The sequence below is a fragment of the Dermacentor variabilis genome, chromosome 5, assembly GCF_050947875.1.
Source record: "Dermacentor variabilis isolate Ectoservices chromosome 5, ASM5094787v1, whole genome shotgun sequence".
Classification (NCBI taxonomy): domain Eukaryota; kingdom Metazoa; phylum Arthropoda; class Arachnida; order Ixodida; family Ixodidae; genus Dermacentor; species Dermacentor variabilis.
Window position 1 is genome coordinate 135095632 of NC_134572.1, and position 18309 is coordinate 135113940.

An 18309-nucleotide genomic window follows, 5' to 3' on the forward strand; every position below is an offset into this window, starting at 1 on the left:
TGAGAGAGGGATAGGGAACGTTGCGTAGACCAGAAATGCGTCACTTGAATTACGATATTCTCTTCAGCAGGAATATGGCCTATATATATATATATATATATATATATATATATATATATATATATATATATATATATATATGCTATAAATCTAGGGATGAGTGGTGCCCGACAACTATCAACCTCAAAGATAAAATAGATAGATAGATAGATAGATAGATAGATAGATAGATAGATAGATAGATAGATAGATAGATAGATAGATAGATAGATAGATAGATAGATAGATAGATAGATAGATAGATAGATAGATTACAAGTTGTGCCACTGGGTAGAGGATAACAGGGGCCACAGTCCTGACGTTTTGCCCTTGGCGGCGCTGTCAGGCCTAAATAGAATCTTTAAGCTACGCTCCATCGGCGTACACTAACACTATGTGAAGCGTTTCACCGGCGAAGGGAAATGTGGAGAAAGAGGGCAGGGAGGTTAACCAGTTTAGCCTAACCGGTTTGCTACCCTACACTGGGAGCGGGACGGGGGGGATGAAAGATGGGAGGAGAGAGAGAGAGAGAGAGCATATAACACAGCAAACACATCGTCAGTTACAGTCCGTCACTCTTGCGCTGTACGCGACATCACTGTCACAGCCGCTTGTCCAAGCCCGCATCCTTCATAAACCGAAGTAGTACCTTCGTCGCCTTCAGCTGCGATGTCTTCTGTCGGCGATATGTGAAAATGGTTGCAACTGACAATGGTCTATTGTCCAGGTGCGCTAGAACGGACGCCATGGACTGTCTCTGAACATTATATTCAGGACAGTCGCACAGAATGTTTCACCGGGGAACCACGAATAAACTCGTGGAGCGGGTGTGGCCGCCGTCCTGCAGCGCAGCAGCATTTTGCCATGGCTTGCCGTGTCGCGCCGCTATGTGTCGCTCCCGTGTGTTGATGGAACATGTGTCCGAGATGCTCGATGGCAACGGTAAACGTTGCTATCGCTTTCAATGCTTCACCCTTCGGGCGAAACGTTTTCACAAGGACACTGACGTTAACATGTCGCGAGGGTTGAACACGCAAGCAGACTATAATCACAAACGAGCGCAGTGCTAACAATACGTTAATGGAGACAGGGTCCTTTATATTCTCGCCAGCCTGTAGTAGAAATTGAAGCTGTATCGACGCATGTATTCGTATCGTGCGCTTGACTATGCTACCCTGTATTAACGAAGAGTCGTGGTTTTTGTGATCACTGCCATGTATAAAACTGAATATTCCGCTGTGTCCGCAAACTTGCTATAACTGTCCCTGTCGCAGCGTTTTTTTTTATTAGCTCTACAGATGGATATTGATGAGAGGAACGTTCCTTGCTTTCAGCCGGAGGCAACGAATCACAAGAAAAGAAGTGCTGTTAGATTGGTTTAAAACACCGTCTAATCTTCGTTACATTAGTCAAACAGTAATATTATTGTTTTCTGACATTTTAACGCAATAATGCTTAAAGTGCAAAAGAAATTGCATATCGGGACACACACTTACTGGAATTTTTATAATTTGCAAATTTCTTGCAACACGTACAAGAAAGATTGCTCGCTCACTCTGCCGAACGCCGTCAAGTGCAGTGTCAAACAATGTGAGAGACACTGTGGGGGACAAAGCTATCTGAGAGAAATAACGAGCCAGAGCATGAAAATCAAGCGAGCCCAAACAAAATAATCATCCCCATAAATTTCAATCAACTTTCACACCAATCTAGGATATACGATCACTACACTGTGGTGTAGACGTGATGGTATAAAGCTGTCACTAATCAGCTACGATATCATTACTCTGATGAATCGCCAGTCACTTTAGGGAGCATGCGACACATTAGCTTTCCTTTTCATTTGAAAATTCAAGCTGGAAGTCATTGCCCCCCCCCCTTCTTTTTTTCGGGTGAGTTCATGTTCAGTAAGTCGTGTCCGTCACAATCCTGCTAGTTCCAGGACATGACGCAGCTTCAAATCAACGACTTCATTTGTATGCCCTTCCATATGTCCGAAATACTTCCTAGTAATCATCTCCACTTCAAATTTATCATACAAGTTTGCTCACTGATTAAACGTCTAAGAACACAGAGTCTTAAATGAATCTGATATTTTTTACTATGCATATCTCCGTAGTTTTTTCCATAGCTTAGCCGTAGAGCGTAGCTTCAGGAATTGACCCCCAACAGTCGCGAATAGATGCGAACACAGCTATCCAACATATACACCGATAAGCGCGGCAATATTAATTGCTCGATGCATATACTGAAGGCGAGAACGCGTAATTCATGCCCACAACATCACGACCAGTGATGTGACATTGCGTTACCTACGAACTTGTAATTACGAAAGTAAAAAGAATGCGGACTGTGCATACATGTTTTCAGCTACGGTAAAGGAAGAGACGGCATATAGAGTCAATATGGTTTCGGAGCGCTACAGCTTTTCTTTCAACAGCGTTTTCTTTTTCTTTTTCAATGTGGCCTCAACGAGTGAGAATCATAGGCTCCGAATGGGCACGTAATAGGCGGAATACACTAAGCGAGCGTATGTTGCGAGTTAAAATTAAAAAAATTAAATTATGGGGTTTAACGTGCCAAAACCACTTTCTGATTATGAGGCACGCCGTAGTGGAGGAGTCCGGAAATTTCGACCACCTGGGGTTCTTTAACGTGCACCTAAATCTAAGCACACGGGTGTTTTCGCATTTCGCCCCCATCGAAATGCGGCCGCCGTGGCCGGGATTCGATCCCGCGACCTCGTGCTCAGCAGGCCAACAGCATAGCCACTGAGGATATGTTGCGAGTTCAGATGGGAAACCGAAAGTAACAAATAAATGTTGGCTAAAAGCTGTTATTCAGGCTTTATTTTCCATATTTAGTTAGGCAAATCCCATAAACTTACTATTGAGAAATTGTTTCCTATATAATAGCGTTCAAGCTGCTTTCATCCGAGTTTCCATACTTTCACGATCGATGAGAAATTTGTACGCTCTTAGCCTTTAATAAGAGCTGCTATGAAGATCGCTGGGAAGCCAGTAGTGCCTGATGTCGAACTATTAGACTGCAAGGAAAACATTTAGGCGGGCACAAAGGGGAGGGGGAATGCGGAATGGAGAGGCTTGTCTTTCCCTCACAGGATATGTGTTCGTCTTGCTGTATGTATACGTTCCTCTGTGGTTGTGTGCGTTGAGCTCTTGGTATCGTCCTGTCCGGTTCCCGTTCCCTTCTTGTTATACCTCCCAGTAAAGAAACTTGTATGAAATCAGTTACCGGAAAGATGCAACAGCCATCGAAGAAGGAAAGGTCACCGCGAAAGCGAAAATGATTTTCTCCCAGCGGACAATGGTTACAGACTAGAAAGGACAAATTAATGTTAAAATAGGTTTGATAAGTTAATGTAAGTGCTTTTCGCTGTTTTCTTTTTCACCTTCACTTATGTACCAACTGAACCAGCTTTCTACCTTGTTAAAATAAGTCGCTGTAACTGTTGTCAGAAACACAGGCGTGGTGAGAATGAATTTGGAAGTCACACTGAAGAAAATCGAGTGTGTGAGCGGATGACGCGGAAGTTAACGGTCTGAAGCGAACAGAAGCAAAGAGTGAAACCGAAAGTACAGGTGATTCCCTAAGAACCTTTTATATAAAACTCAAGGCAAGCAGCCAAAAGATAAAAAAAAAGACGAACGAATTATAGAGGAGGAATGGCCGAGAACGAGAATGTTAAAGCGTACTACATTTAAGTGAGCGGAGAGGTCTGTACGGCAATAGCGATAAAACCACAGTCTTGTTATAGAACTAACCTGGTATACGAAAACAACGCACGTCATTAAGTGCAGTTAGTGAACGTTCGCTGCGGCAGCGCGACAAATGCGGCCCTTGCAGCGTGAGACCGTTCCGGTGTAGAGCGCAACCGTCCTCCGCGCGACGCCCACAAATATCCCGCTCGACGGGACCACCGTGCGCCATGAAAGAAGAGCAACAGCATAAAGGCGGAACAGAATAGGTGGCGAGCCGGAACCAAGCGCGTACGGGCGCGCGCGCGCGTTCGCGTGGCGTGCGCTATTTACGAAGGCCGCGGAAGCTGCAGAGGGAGGTGTGCGCGGCGCGAGCGGGGGTTGATAGGACCACCTACCGTGACGACAGTGACAGGGCGGAGAAGGAGGCCGACTACGACGAAAGGACGCACTGCAGCGACGTCAGGACAACATTGTAATCCAAGAAGGGGCCGATTCCAGCGACGCGTCTCCCGGAGAGCATGCGGCGCGGTCGTCGACGTTTCCGGCGCTACGCCGCCAGTCGCTGCTGCTGGTGTGCCGCCGTCGACGCCGGTGCGGAGGAGACGCGCCGCGCCGCGCCAGGCCATGCCGCTTCTGCGACTGCTGCTGCCGGCGGCTCAGGCAACGCCGCGAGGAAAGGACCGGACCTCTTTCCTCGCCCAACGGCCTCCTTCGCTCGCTCGCTGCCGCGCTCGTTCTATCGCGCCCTGCGAGCGTGCACGTCGTCACCGGGGGCCGTGGCGTGGCGGCAGCAGCGGCGCTCTAATAATCGAATTCGGCGGCGCCGGCGCAGCCCGGCCAGCATTGGCGGAGCTTGCTCCCCCCCTCCCCCCACTCCCTAGGAAGGAGCGCTGGCGCTGCGGAGAGGGCGGCTTGCAGGGAGTAAACGCCGCGCCCGCGGAAGCGCCGCACCACGTGACGCGACGCCGGCCAATCGCCGCGCGCCTCCGGGGGTCTTGCCGAGATGGAACGAAGGGTGGCAATGATAAGAGAAAGAAGGGTGGCTGCTGGAGATGCCTTTGGGTGTGTGCGTGCGTCTGTGCGCGCGCGACGCCGACGACCGAGCTCTCTTCCAACGCTGCGCTGCTCCCCTGATAGATTTGGAGGAGGGCAGGACGGATGGACGGTTCGCCCTGTCAGCGCCCTGCCTTCCAGGTCTCTCCCCTTTGGCCAAGGCGGCGTGCAGAAGCCGCCCCGCACTGGCGGCAGCGCATCGCCTGTGGCGGCTTCCTCCAAAATGTACGTCCCCAGGTCATTTCAGCGTCTTCAGTGTCCCCGTGCTTGTTTGTCACGATACTTTGGCCCTTAATTTCTCTCTGACGCCAACCGAAACAACATACCAAACTTTATGAAAGCGAGCTTTGTCACGTAGCTATGACTTTGCAAGTGGTCACGAAGCTGCACCGACAGATGGCAAGTCGTCCAGCGACCGAGCAGCCGAGGCTGCGCTGCCCCGTTGAATGTGGAGGGCAGAGCGACGGACGCGCAACCTCTCAGTTGAGTCAGCAGTGCGTGGCGAACGGAAAAAAAACACAGGAAGTGCACAATTGCACCATCACGACGACCGCGCTGCCAGAAGTGCCACATTGCCAAATACCAACGAACACCATGAAAAGGTTTGCAAAACATTTTAAAAAAGAACGAATCATGAGCCGTTTTACTCTGTGAAGGTTGATGACCAGCGAACCTGTTTAGTGCACGACTCAGAGGTGACGCAGAATTTTGAACAAAGGTACGAACACATTTATTGTCCTGTCCCTTAAGCGATAGCCCAAATTCGCCCGCAAACGCGGCCTCCCAACTACCACAATTGATCACGTACTCGACAGCTTGATCCGAAGTTGTGATCGAGAAAGTATCTCTGGAGCCTTTCGTTTGCGTCGTCGAATCCCGGCACTGCGCCCCAGTGGAGTCACTGAGCCGCTGGCTGCGTTCTCGGCGCCGTAGGCTCTTGCTCGTCGCTTACGTGACGCTTTACGGGCACGCTCTGCTTCTACACTCTAAAAAAATGCTTGCACCATTTGGGGTGTATATCTGCCACACTACAATATTCGTCATCTGCCTTGATGCGTTTCCTTTCTTTAACGCTGCGAGCCCGGTACTTTCCAGTAACGAACAGCATGCGCGTTATCAGCATGACATAGCGTTCCCGACAGGAAAGTCGCAGGCGCGGCATTTTTAAGAAAGGAAACGCATCAAGGCAGATGACGAGTATTGTTGTGTGGCAGATATACACCCCAAAGGGTGTAAAATTTTTTAGACTGTAGGGCCACCAGGTTGGCACGACGTCGACGGTCCGCCTGCCACCGCTGCTTTCGACGTCGCTCATCGTGAAGACTCTGCTCTTCAGGCGTACGAATCAAGCGTGGCCATACCATATTGAACGGTGGAGCGAAATGGTACCAGAATTGCCCTTGGTCGCACTTATCAGGCGCGCACTATATATATACGTCACGCACTACCTCATACGCACGCATGGCTACCGCCGAAGGGCTTTTACGACGCCGCTCTAAAGACGCAGGTGTTGCCGACGCAGCTGCCACGGAGCACAGTTTAGATAGAAGCAGGTGGCCGTTTAACCGAGCCTCGACGCGAACGACGATGTGCGTTAAGCGGGGCGCAGTCCAAAGAAGTGCAGGATACAAAACACGTTTGTTTGTGATTTGCGATTGAATATGCTTCCTAGTTAATAAGCTGAATGAAACTTGGAAGGACTGGAGTTCTATTCTGGCGGACAAACACCGGGGCTGTCCGCGTTTCCCTCCCGTAGAAGCCCACGCATTGACAGCAGACGCGAATTCCACAATATCTACAACTTCACTGTGAACTACGTAATTATGAAAAGTAAATGAAACTCTGCGTAGCGTTAGAGTCGTTCCAGCGGCTAATTTTCATATAATTTGTTTCGCGAAAATTTTGATAAAACAAGAGTCATAGCTGTTTTCTCTAACTATACTCCCTCCGTAGATCGGTGTATGATGTATTGACAGCAGATGGAAATTCTGTAACGTTTACAACTTCACTGTGAACTTACTAATTATGACAAATAAATGAATCCCGGTGTAATGATAGAGCCATCCTGAAGTTAGCTTTGCCGCAAGGCGTTTTCTGTTCGCCGCCACGATTTTTTCCGGAGGCTAGCCATAGACAGTCTTTCGCGACGTTAGTTGGCGTTGGTATAGCAAGTGCTTTTTTTTAAAAGTAAATTCACGCGACTGCGTATGTCATTTTTTTCTAGTCAGCGACCCCGAAAGACAAAGTGTATAAAGAACACTGAGCTTTCTCACGCGCAACAAAAGCTAGAAGATACTGCACCAGTCCTGTTGCACCGGGCATATCCCCGCTTCAAATCGCCCACTTACGTCGTCGATCTGTCATGAGGTAGGCCGCGTACACAGCCGTCGACCCTCGCGTGCCCTGTAAAACTAAGATTTCATCGCTGCTATAAGTGCATCGAATCCTGACGCAACGTAGCAGGACCCGGAACGAAAGGGGCGGCCACGCATAGGGCGTGTTTGCGACGTGTTCACGGCGAGGCGTCGCCCGACATCGTAACGCCGCTCGGTACCATGACTACCCCGTAATCACCACCTATACGTGTTCCATGTGGTTACTGGGGTTAAAGCGGGTACCCAATGAGACACGTGGCTTGGCGTGGCTGCGCCAACACGCTATAAGCAAAAAATGCATGCGGGAAACCTGTTCTAAATGTTTCCATTCACGCGGCAGCAGAACGCGTATAGCCGGTCACAGCGTAAACGTCTCTACACCATGCAAGCAGAAGAACCGAGACTTCTGAACCAGGTTCTTGTTATAGTGTGCTTTGACGTAACCGAAAGAGAGATAGAGAGACAACTGAGAATGGGCTGGAGCAATAATCGAAAGATAGTCGACATATACGCGGAGGGAATTTTTTACATAGCGAGATCACTGCCGCCAAAGTAAACGCTGTTATTAGAAGGTAACGGTCACTTGTTGCCGACTTGAAGCATCTAGCCCAGGGCCCTGCAACCCCCCCCCCCCCCCCAGGGCCCTGTAGAAACAACCTTCCGTAAAGTCAATTTCCACCGCCCTCAACTCCAACCACCTCTCTGGTCATGCAGATCATATAGTTCCAGTTGAACGTTGCACTTACTTACTCACAAAAGTCTAAGTAAGTTGGAGCTGCAGAAGTTGGTGTTGGCGATGACTAAAGATACGCACCAGTGGTGCATTATATACGGCGGCATGCACTCAGGCAGTGTAGGAATCACAGACATCATCTGGCAGAAGTGAGTGCAGCGTTGATCCGAACATACATCCTCATGCGATAGGCGTGAGCCATCTTCTCAGGCACATTTAGAACATGATAAACTGTTAGCTGGTGACGTTCGGCGAGACTGGCCTTAACTGCCAATCAATCAAAGTTTGATTTGGCACGCACATATAATTGCTCTACGTCTGGAAACTGCTGCGTCGCAGTACTCCCGCATTGCTTGCAAATAAATGGCGGGGCCGTGGTAACTACGTTCGCGTGGTGTAAAGAAATAAAGGGACGCGAAGGTTATCGCAATTGCCTTACCACGACTGCACAGCAAGCAGAAGAATTATTATACAGAGGCGTGTTCAGGGCGTGTCGGATTCACAGGTATTATTTGGTGCATGTGCGTTTATAGCGTTCATCCGAACGCATATTCTTTGAGAAAGACGTAACCCCTGTGTTGATGCACCCTTTGAACATGGAAGAACGAACTTATGATTAATGATGACTGGCCACATCGGCCTTAACCGGCAATCAAAGCTTAATCACGCGCATACGTATTCGTGCTTAGCATGTAAACTTCAATAAATGCCGCGCGTCTGTGATTTCCTGCGACAAGGTACCCTTCCGGCCGTGTATGTAAATAAGTTAAACAGCCGTGGTACTATTCTCGTGGTGGAAAGCAATGAAACGACACAAAAATTACCTTAACTGTGCCCCATGACGCCTAAGAATATGGATAGCTTGTGCATCAAATCGAGGATCCGGCCAAAAGCAACCTTGTCGGGTAAAATCGCAATAATGAAAACAGAACGCCGAGCGACATCAAAATTGTTTAAAAAGGTAAGTTTTCAATTTCGCACAAGGTCAAAGCGCTGATGGAGGAATGAAAAGTCTGTTCCTGAATAACATTAACCTGGTCGACAGTCTGTTTTCGTTTATTCTTTTGTTACTTACTACATGATGAAGAGCTGCAGTGCGACAATATGAACTCCGAAAGCCACCGGTGCACAGCACTGTATTGCAAATTAAAATTCCGATAGATTAAAGCAACATCACGTGAAATTGATGCTGCCATAATAACACTTCTCTGCGGTTGCGGACGAGATACTTGAGTATTATGCAACGAAAGCAGGTGAAAATGCTTTAGAACAAGTGCAACGACTGCGCCTGACTACAGTACAAAAATAATTTGTTTCTGAACGCATGAAAAACGGCGAAACAAACGGATAATTTCTATCCCTCGCGCATACGTCTAGACAGGTTGTGTTCGACAGCAACCGGGCACACCCTGCATGAGGCGTGCCATTTACTATAAGCTGGATTGCACTTGCCGGTATAGATAAGCCGCAAGTATAGTAAGACCACAACGTCAAGATCATCTGTGCTCACAACGGCATAATTTCTCGATATAATAAGGCTACACGCTGAGGCCGGCCGCGAGCTCATTCCGCCTTCGCTTCGGCTGAGTAAATCACGGAACATAGAGAGCTCACGTGAATCATGAGCCCGTGGTTAGGTTTGCAAAGATAACTAGCAGTTCGTGGTTGAGCAAGGCTATTGCTCGCTTCACGCAAGTGACGAAGCAATTCAAGAATATAACTACAGGATTCGCAGCTGTCACCCAAATACTAATATTTCTAACCATCCGCACCTACAAGCGTTTAAATTGGTTCTCCGCGTTGGTTATTCCCGTGCAAACCTTACACGTGGTCAGTTTAGCACGAGTAACGTTTAGCACTTCATCAAATCCATGCGCTTAAAGTGAATTGAACTGCTAAAAAATGTAGATTGCGTTCGGAAGCTCCATGAAGAAACAAAGCAAAGAAGGCCATCTCGAGCTTCCCTCTCCTCAACGCCTCCCCCCCCTCCCATTTGTACCTCCCCTTTTACGTTCGCCTGAGCGATTTATTTCAACGCTTCCCTCCTATGCGCTTGCTAATTTTTGGCCGCGTAGTTATAGTTATTATGACGCGACAGCGTTGGTCAAGCTGTTGGGCAGCAGAGCGAAGGACGTCCGCCGCCGCCGCCTCATAAATACCGAGTCAGCCTATCGCCTCGCGCAGGGTATACGCCGCTGGAGAAGAGGGCAACGAACGCTATGCCCTCGCCGAAACCTAACCTAATCGCCGAGCAACGTAGGGGGGCATGGGACTCGCAAGGGGCTCATGGCGGCAAGCGTTGTCGCCACAATCGCGTAATTAATCGAACCCCGTGCGCACACCTAAAGCACTCGTCTATACGAATAATTACGGCAGCGGTACCGGTAGCAGAGCAGCAGCAGCAGCCGCAGAGGGCCGGTAGCACTGAAGCCATTATTTCATACATTATGCAGAAATGCGCCCGGCGCGACGCGTATATCCGCTCGGAAATCGTAGGCAAGCCTCGCGCCCCGAGGACACTTGCAAAGGGCACCCTGGTGTCTCTCGGTCGGCCGAGCTCCTTAGTGAAGAAAGTTTCGCATTCGAGATGTATGAAGCGATATACTGACGGAACAGAAGCGTCACGCATATGTACCGCGACATCGTTCACACGCTTGCGTTGCGCAATTATTCCTCATGAAGGCAAGGTACGTCCAGGGCGACCCTTCTATAGCTTCTCCCGTCTTCGCTGCTCTTGCGAACAGGCAGCCGTTATTGAGACAGGTTGGTCCCTGACTGGATTTGTGACAGTTCGCTGACATCTGCATAGTGTTTCATACAGGTACCAATGTAGAAGTCCTATATGGCGACTTCTCCGAAAAGAAAGTTCCTTCGCTGATCTTATATTTCTGAAGGCGAACTCAGGCTTCAGAACGCGGAATGCTTGGCGCCAGTTCGGCGCTATGCGACTTTGGCGCATATATCGAAACAGACATGGCTCAAGTCCCCCTCCCCCCTCACTCTCTCTCTATTTCTATTTTTGGGGCATGCCTTTAATCTTTCATTTCAGGGCGTATTTTCCTGCGTCTGAGGCGCCACGATGCCCGGTGGCGCAGGACCTCGCCTTAAGCCCCACCAAGCTGCTTCTCACTTTCCTTTTTTTTTTCGTTCCTACAACCATGCCGGACGGAAGGCAGGTAGACTGGCGGGTGCGAGCGCAACGCTTTCTTTTTTTTTTCTGTCGTTGTTTGTGCACGCAGATCCCCACGGGGTGGATCAACAACCTCTGGAAGGAAACAATTTAAATGAGCCGCCGAGCGCTGCCTGCCAGGCTCTCCCTAGCTGAGCGCCCGAAGCCGCTAAAGGCAAGGCCATGGTCCTCGGACAGGCCACGCCCACCGCGCGGCGGGCCGACTGGAAGGCCGCGGCCATGGATCCTAGGGAGGCCCGCACACCACCGCCGCCGCCGCGCCGCGCCTCCACCGGCCCTCTTGGACCTGAACAGGACCCCCCTCTGGCGCACCGGCGGGGCGAGGATGGGGGCATCTCGCGCTGGCGTTTCCCTGCCTCCGGCCTAAGACAAAGCGGGTTCCCTCCTCTCACGCAACAGCGGCTCCGTGCGTCCAGCGGCGGCACTGCAATTACGCCACGCGGGCCCGCGCTTTTGCCTGCCTGCCGGCTCGGGGGTCGGAAGTTACCCCCCTCCCTTCCATCTTCTTCCTCTGAGCTTCAGCGCGCGCCCCTTCCTTGCGTTCGTGCTTGTATTCATACACGCGCCCGACTGGTTCCGCAGGCGTCGTGTATACGCATTACGGGCGGTGCTCGTGATCTCGCGCGCGCGGCAGGAGGGAGATGACGGCGACGACGAAGGCCAAGCGAGGGCGCATTCCAACTGGCGTGGCCGTGTTTCCCTCGGACGCGCGGGCCACGCTTGGGTAGCCGAATGAGTGTGAAGAACTACTATCCGAAAATAGTATAAGCGGATGACGTTGAAATGGGCCGGGGCTGGCGGGGCGCCGATTTTTTTCACCTTGCCCTTTTCTTTTTAGAGTAGAAGGAACAAGAATGACGCCCAATTGGGCTTTCTATCATTTCTATTGACAGAAAAATTTACGCAACGACTCTCTCTCTCTCTCTCTCTCTCAAAAAAATACCGATAGAAGTACTGTCATGGCTGAGCTCTCGTCCCTTGTTACCTGATCAATTCAGAATATATGCATGGTAGCATTATGCATAGTTCAAAGAAAACACGGGTTGCCGGGAAGATGGAGACTTGTAATCACCAGTTCTCTCAAACATCAGGTGGGAGCCTAGGTTTTAACTAGGCGAGCTGTCTGCCGCCGAGGAAGAGATAGGCCCGCATGCTGAAACATTGGCTTCATCCTGTGACATCACTGGTTCGAACACTGTCGATTATGCACGGTTATGATATGAGAACAGTTAGAATATAAGTGTTACATGTGTTAGCCAAGTTTGTGCCAACCGAAGCATTCTTTCCTGTACACAACGATGAAAGCTAGCGGGGAACACTGCACCAGGAACACGTCACCTGACTTCATGGTTTCACGTGTGTTCGAGGATATATGGCAGCACGGGAAATGCTTGCATGGCCACAAGCGAATGAACGTACGGCCCTTTAAGGACGCTCTTACACACCTTAATAATATCCGCACTTAAGGTGCGCCAACTTAAAAAGCCTCAGCCAGTAACTGCCAGGTCGAACGCACGTCATGCACGCCTGTACGCATGATCCTCTGTACCGACCTCTCCCATGAACTTCTTTCCCGAGACGCGCTTTTTATCGCAACATATATTTGTGTGGGGGGGATCAACAAAAAGAAAAAGAAGGGAAAAAATACAATCTTCGCTCAAGGAGAAGGAATGATGTCGACATGCACGGGCGCTTTCGACGTGCACTGAAGTTTCGGCATCTATGATTATCTCAAGTCGTTTTCGAAGAAGAGAGGCGATTCAGGCTGCGTGTTTCACGGTACGAAAGCTTGCCCCGTTTTCATTCATATAATTTCGCCGGCGTCGGTAAAAGGCGGAAATTGCACCCAGCTTTAGCAGCATCCATAATCAGAAAAACGGCCACCAATGGAATAATATCCGCTACATTATTCACAGGGGGGGGGGGGGGGGAGGGGGGGCAAGCACGGCTCTTGCAGAGCAACGTCAAGTGTAGTTGGCACTTACAAAAAGATTTGATGCGCTATGATTATACTACACGCTAAGAGGACTTTGCACTCTGCGCGTTTTCATGCTATATATCGTGCCTGTATGCCAAGTACATACTCGACGAATGCTTCGCTGTCGGATACCGCTGGTGGGTACACTTTTTGCTCCGGCGATTCAAGAAGAGTTCAACTTCTCGAGTCAGTTCACTTTTATGTTTTAGCAAGGAGCTTCTAATAAGCTCTGATATTCATTCGCTCGAACGACCAGCATGCGCGAGGTTGTACAGCGCAGGCTATGGGAGCAGGAAGGTTTCAACAAGATGCCGCGTATGTTCTTGACTCGTTCCGACTTTCGTGCGTTTCGCGATTGCGTCGCAAGCGGGAAAAGAAAACAGGAAACCGCAGAATATACTGTGTCACTATCTGATGCTGCTGCTCACTGTGAGGTCGCGGACAGGACAGGCGAAACCGAGCAACCACCGCGCGTCACCACCCGGGGGGTTTGCGGGGTCGAGAGAAGGCCTCCATTTCCGTGCCTTCTCTACAGCCTCGCCGATCGCTATCTGGAACTCCGTATCTTCTCTTTCTTACTCTCTTTTTGCCGCCATTAGGCCAGAGGCAATATTTTACTCTTTGAAACAAGCTTCCGCCAGCCAGATCACCCGCTGTGAACGTCTCAATAACGTCGCTCTTACGAAAGCTACATAAGCCTTTGCGATGGCGGTAGAGGCACGTTTACGTGGTATACGGAATGAACACGTGAAGTCCAGCCGGCTGCTGCCATGTACCACGCAACACAGCGTGGCGCATATATACTTGATTCCAACGCATGGCGACCAAATGCATGCGGCGCCTGGAATGAAATCAAATCTGACCCAAAATAAACGGAGCTGCGGTGAAGACCCTGAAACATCAAATATCATTATACCATTGACAGAGGTCAGCATTATACATGACCTCAAACTTCCCCTCCGGAACAGTCAAGTAGGCATAAAAGCAAAACGACCAAGTTGTGCCACTGCGTCAATGGAACTATAATCAACATTTGATAAGCCAGATATGGTAAAGGGACACTAAAGCCACCGTGCGCCGCTAAAGGTAGGAAAATATATCGTGATAGGCTAGGCCCGCAAGTTGTTGAGACGCCATCTTGGAACCCATGCTCAATGTCCCGCGCGCTCACTGCCTAATCGAGATTTAGCCGGGCCCCCAAAAGTCCCGTGCACACTTGCGAGAGAGAGCGAGGGCACACTGAAGAACTGGCCACGCCTGCATTCGTCGCCGTGCCCGTAGGCCTCACAGACAGTATATTATTATCGAAATCATCGAGAAAGCGCAGGACAAAAACGAATCACTCCGAAGCCGGGGAGACGCAGCTCACGAAAAACAATTCTCGTATAATAAATTAAAAGAGCGCATAGAAAGAACCACGGACAAGACAGGGAGCTGCAGAGGCGCTCATCTCTCTGCATGTCTCTGGCTCTTCGCTGTCTTGCCCATGCCCCGACGCTTTCTTCCTTTTCTGCACTCGTTTAATTTATTGCGTACGATGGTCCAACTCGGCCAATCATGTCTCGTGAAACGTTTCACGCCTTTTGGCCACCGAGAAGCTGTCTGAGCTGCGAGCTTCTTAAGCGCACCTCGCAGTCACGACAGACCACTTGCAAGTGCACGCGTGCGGAACTACCTTCGCATTTTGCCCCTGTTGCTGTCACACATATATATATAGATCATGGGTGACCCTCACCGCGGTGCTGGGCGTTTTGAACCTAGTTTTTATTGCGACAGCGGGAAATTGCTCAACCAACACCTTTTCTTGTGTCGGCGGCGTCGCCACTATATATAATATCACAGCTCCCTTCAGAACTTCGGCCTTTCAGTTCCTATAGGCGACATAAATGTGTTTTCGGCCGTGTTCGGGGCGTGTATCCAGACACACACACAAGAAAAAGAAAAAAAATCCGCTCAGAACTGGTCATATAAAGTGTTGTTTGAGATGGTGATTGATGATGATGACTGACTGCGCGGATGCTTACGATCAACAGCACCACCGCCACCCCCACCACCACCACCACCACCACCACCACCAACAACAACAACAACAACAACAACAACAACAACAACATAATAATAATAATAATAATAATAATAATAATAATAATAATAATAATATTTATTGCACAAAGCAATACAGAATACAAGAAACGGGCCTGTCAAAGCCACAAGTGGCTTGAGGGACTTGGCCCGGCAAAATCAGCGGACGAGCGTTCAATATTTACTTTACCATAGACATCTGTCAAAATAATACAGGAGGATTAACAGTTAGGAAGCTTACCACGAACAAGAAGCAAATCATATAGCAAGAATCAATAATCGACACCAAGACGGCAAGATGTACGTTTTTTTAGAAATGATGAACGGCATTTGTTACAAATGTTGAAGCAACCATGTTACAGTGAATAAATCATGTTTTTCAATGCCCTTTTTTATGTCATGGAGGATGCCTCATTTGGCAAATCATTCAGAATTGTCGGCTCGTAAACACAACGCCCAGCTTCACCATATCTTGTTGAGGATCGTGGAACTATAAGGCGAACAGTGCTACGAAGGCTTCGCGGGGCTGTGTAACATACTTTACAGTCACTGAACCAAAAATGCCTTAGCACCACAGTTTGCGTAAACAGAGTCCAGAAGCATGGAAGGCCAAGAGCTCAGAAGATGTTACCATTTGTGATTGATGGAGTGTTGTAGTCTGTGTTTTCTAGTATGTTCTTTAACAAAGAATCAACACGGTTGACAACGGGTGGGGAAGAAAGCAAAAACAGTAATCCCATATCGAAGAGTGCTGTAGACCAAGGCATGCGCAATAGTTTTTTTTTTAACTTGAAGCGGGGGGGAACGATAGATTTAATGTGAAAGAATAACCACGCAGCGCTCCTAAGCTTATCGCGAATGTGCGATAGTTGACTAGGCCCCGACATATCGCTGTCGAAGAATACTCCCAGGTATATTGCCGAGTTCACGTATTTAACCGACACGCATCAACAGAGATGACAGTTCCGACTGTGCAGTAAAATCGGCGCATCGATAACGGTTAGCTTTAAAGGGAATTTGAAGCAAACGAGCTGGATTTTTAAGGCATTAATCTTCAGACAGTTATCAGCGAAGCTAGTCATTGTCTTGTTCCCATTATTCTGAAGATTCGAGATAGCCATGCTGTACGAAAAATGTTTTGACAGCAATACAGTGTCGTCAGCGTATTGAAATATTATATATATATATATATATATATTTTCTTTATATTTGGGGTTTTACGTGCCAAAACCACTTTCTGATTATGAGGCACGCCGTAGTGGAGGACTCCGGAAATTTTGACCACCTGGGGTTCTTTAACGTGCACCTAAATCTAAGCACACGGGTGTTTTCGCATTTCGCCCCCATCGAAATGCGGCCGCCGTGGCCGGGATTCGATCCCGCGACCTCGTGCTCAGCAGCCCAACACCATAGCCACTGAGCAACCACGGCGGGTGTATTGAAATATTGAACACATTGAAACAATCCGAAATAAATCATTAATGAATATATTGAAACGTAGGGGTGATAGAATGGAACCTTGAGGAACTCCGGCTTTCAGTGGAAGCTCACTACTCGCATTTATCGTTCTATCCAAGACAACCACTAGTGGCCGTTCTGCGACATAGTTTTGACACCTAAAACCACTGGAATATAATTTTTGTAACAGAATCCCGTGATGGAACTGTATCGAAAGCTTTAGATATGTTCAAAAATAAAGCAACGCTAAACAGATTTTGATCAAGAGCTGGAAACAGTTCATCCGAGAACTCCTCCAGAAGGGCTATTAGTATCAAGAGAATTGTTCAACATGAAGAGTAGTATATCGGATATGACTGTAAAGTTCCTTTGTAGCAGATTCGCTGATAAACCGTCGACTCCAGGAGTCTTACTGCGCTTAAAGCTGAAAATATTTCATGGAGTTCACTTTCTGAAATTTTAGGTAGAAATGCGGACGCTGAAATGGATTCCTCAAGCGTGTATCGGACGGTCTGACACGAACATGCATTCTCGGAAGCCAGAGCAAACAAATGGTTGAATTTATCTGCGACTTCAACCGATTCACCTCGAAAAAAAAAAGAAATTGGGCACGTGTTTGCAGCATTTTTGCAGCATTTTGCAGACAATTTGTCAGTGACCATGTTTCCGCGGCATTGCTGGATGACTGCTGAAAATTTTCGGAAAAGTACTGGCGCTTTGTGTATCTTATTAAAGCAACTACCCCATTTCTTGCGGCTTTGTACTTGAGACATAGGTTCTTATTTTTTTATGCATGCTTACGCCGTTTCCAGAGCATGTCTCTAAGAAATGGCACACATTATTTCCGCAGTCAACCAATTATAGTCCATTATACGTTTCTGTATTACGACACGTTTAGAAATGTTTTGTAACTTCTTTAATTGGTCGCAAAAGATACTATACACCTTCTCTGGTAAATTTGAATTAGAGCCATCTAATTAAATCTGTTAATGAGCTTGTGTAAGACACACTCGTCAGTTACAGTGATGTAGATTGAGTTATTGGGTGTGGTGGTTCGACAAGCAGTTGTCATGGGAAAAGGCAGAGATGAACGACAAGCGACGAGATATTGATCCACAAAACGTCGCAAAATAACACAAGAAGCAAAGGAGTAGCTAGGAGCACGTGAAGCGATATGGCCTAAACATGACATTTTTGCATGGTCATGAACAATTTCTTCCCGGGTGGGAGCGGTTATATTTATGGTATAGGCTATAGCTTTTGGTGAGCGGAGACTTCTTTTCAATAAGGAATTCTTCGGACATAGTAACATTTTTTTGGATGAACCGTCACTTGGGTGGTGCAATGGGTTTTTAGTTGATATAGAAGAATTGTTTTACTCTGTTCCGCATCAAGGGCTGCTAAGTGTCTTAAATGAAAAGATGGCGGCTTACGGAGAAATTTATTTTCAGAATGCTACAGAGATTCGAAATGAGACATCCCTAACTTTGTTAGAATATTATTTTTACTCAACTGCTGTGAAGCTTGAGGGAAACTTTTTCCTCCAAAAGCGAGGAATATGTATAGGCTCGGCTGTAGCTCAGGTTCTTTGTGAGGTGTCTCCACTCACATGTGCAGCATCCTCGCGTTGTTAAAATATGCCGGTATGTAGATTATTTTCTCGTAATTTTAAGAAAAGT

The 18309-nt window shown here is 48.3% G+C and overlaps 1 protein-coding gene across 2 annotated transcripts in view; it reads right to left on the reverse strand.

Annotated features, from left to right (window-relative positions):
* LOC142583173 (uncharacterized) overlaps positions 1–18309 on the reverse strand; it is a 170854-nt gene that overhangs the window by 96028 nt on the left and 56517 nt on the right. Inside the window, exon 1 of one of the 2 annotated variants that reach the window (XM_075693528.1) lies at positions 4157–4535. The exons of the other annotated variant lie outside the window; for it this stretch is intronic. The gene's annotated coding sequence lies outside the window, so the exon portion shown is untranslated. Of the gene's footprint in view, positions 1–4156; positions 4536–18309 lie in introns of those variants that run through there. 2 annotated transcript variants of the gene reach the window in all.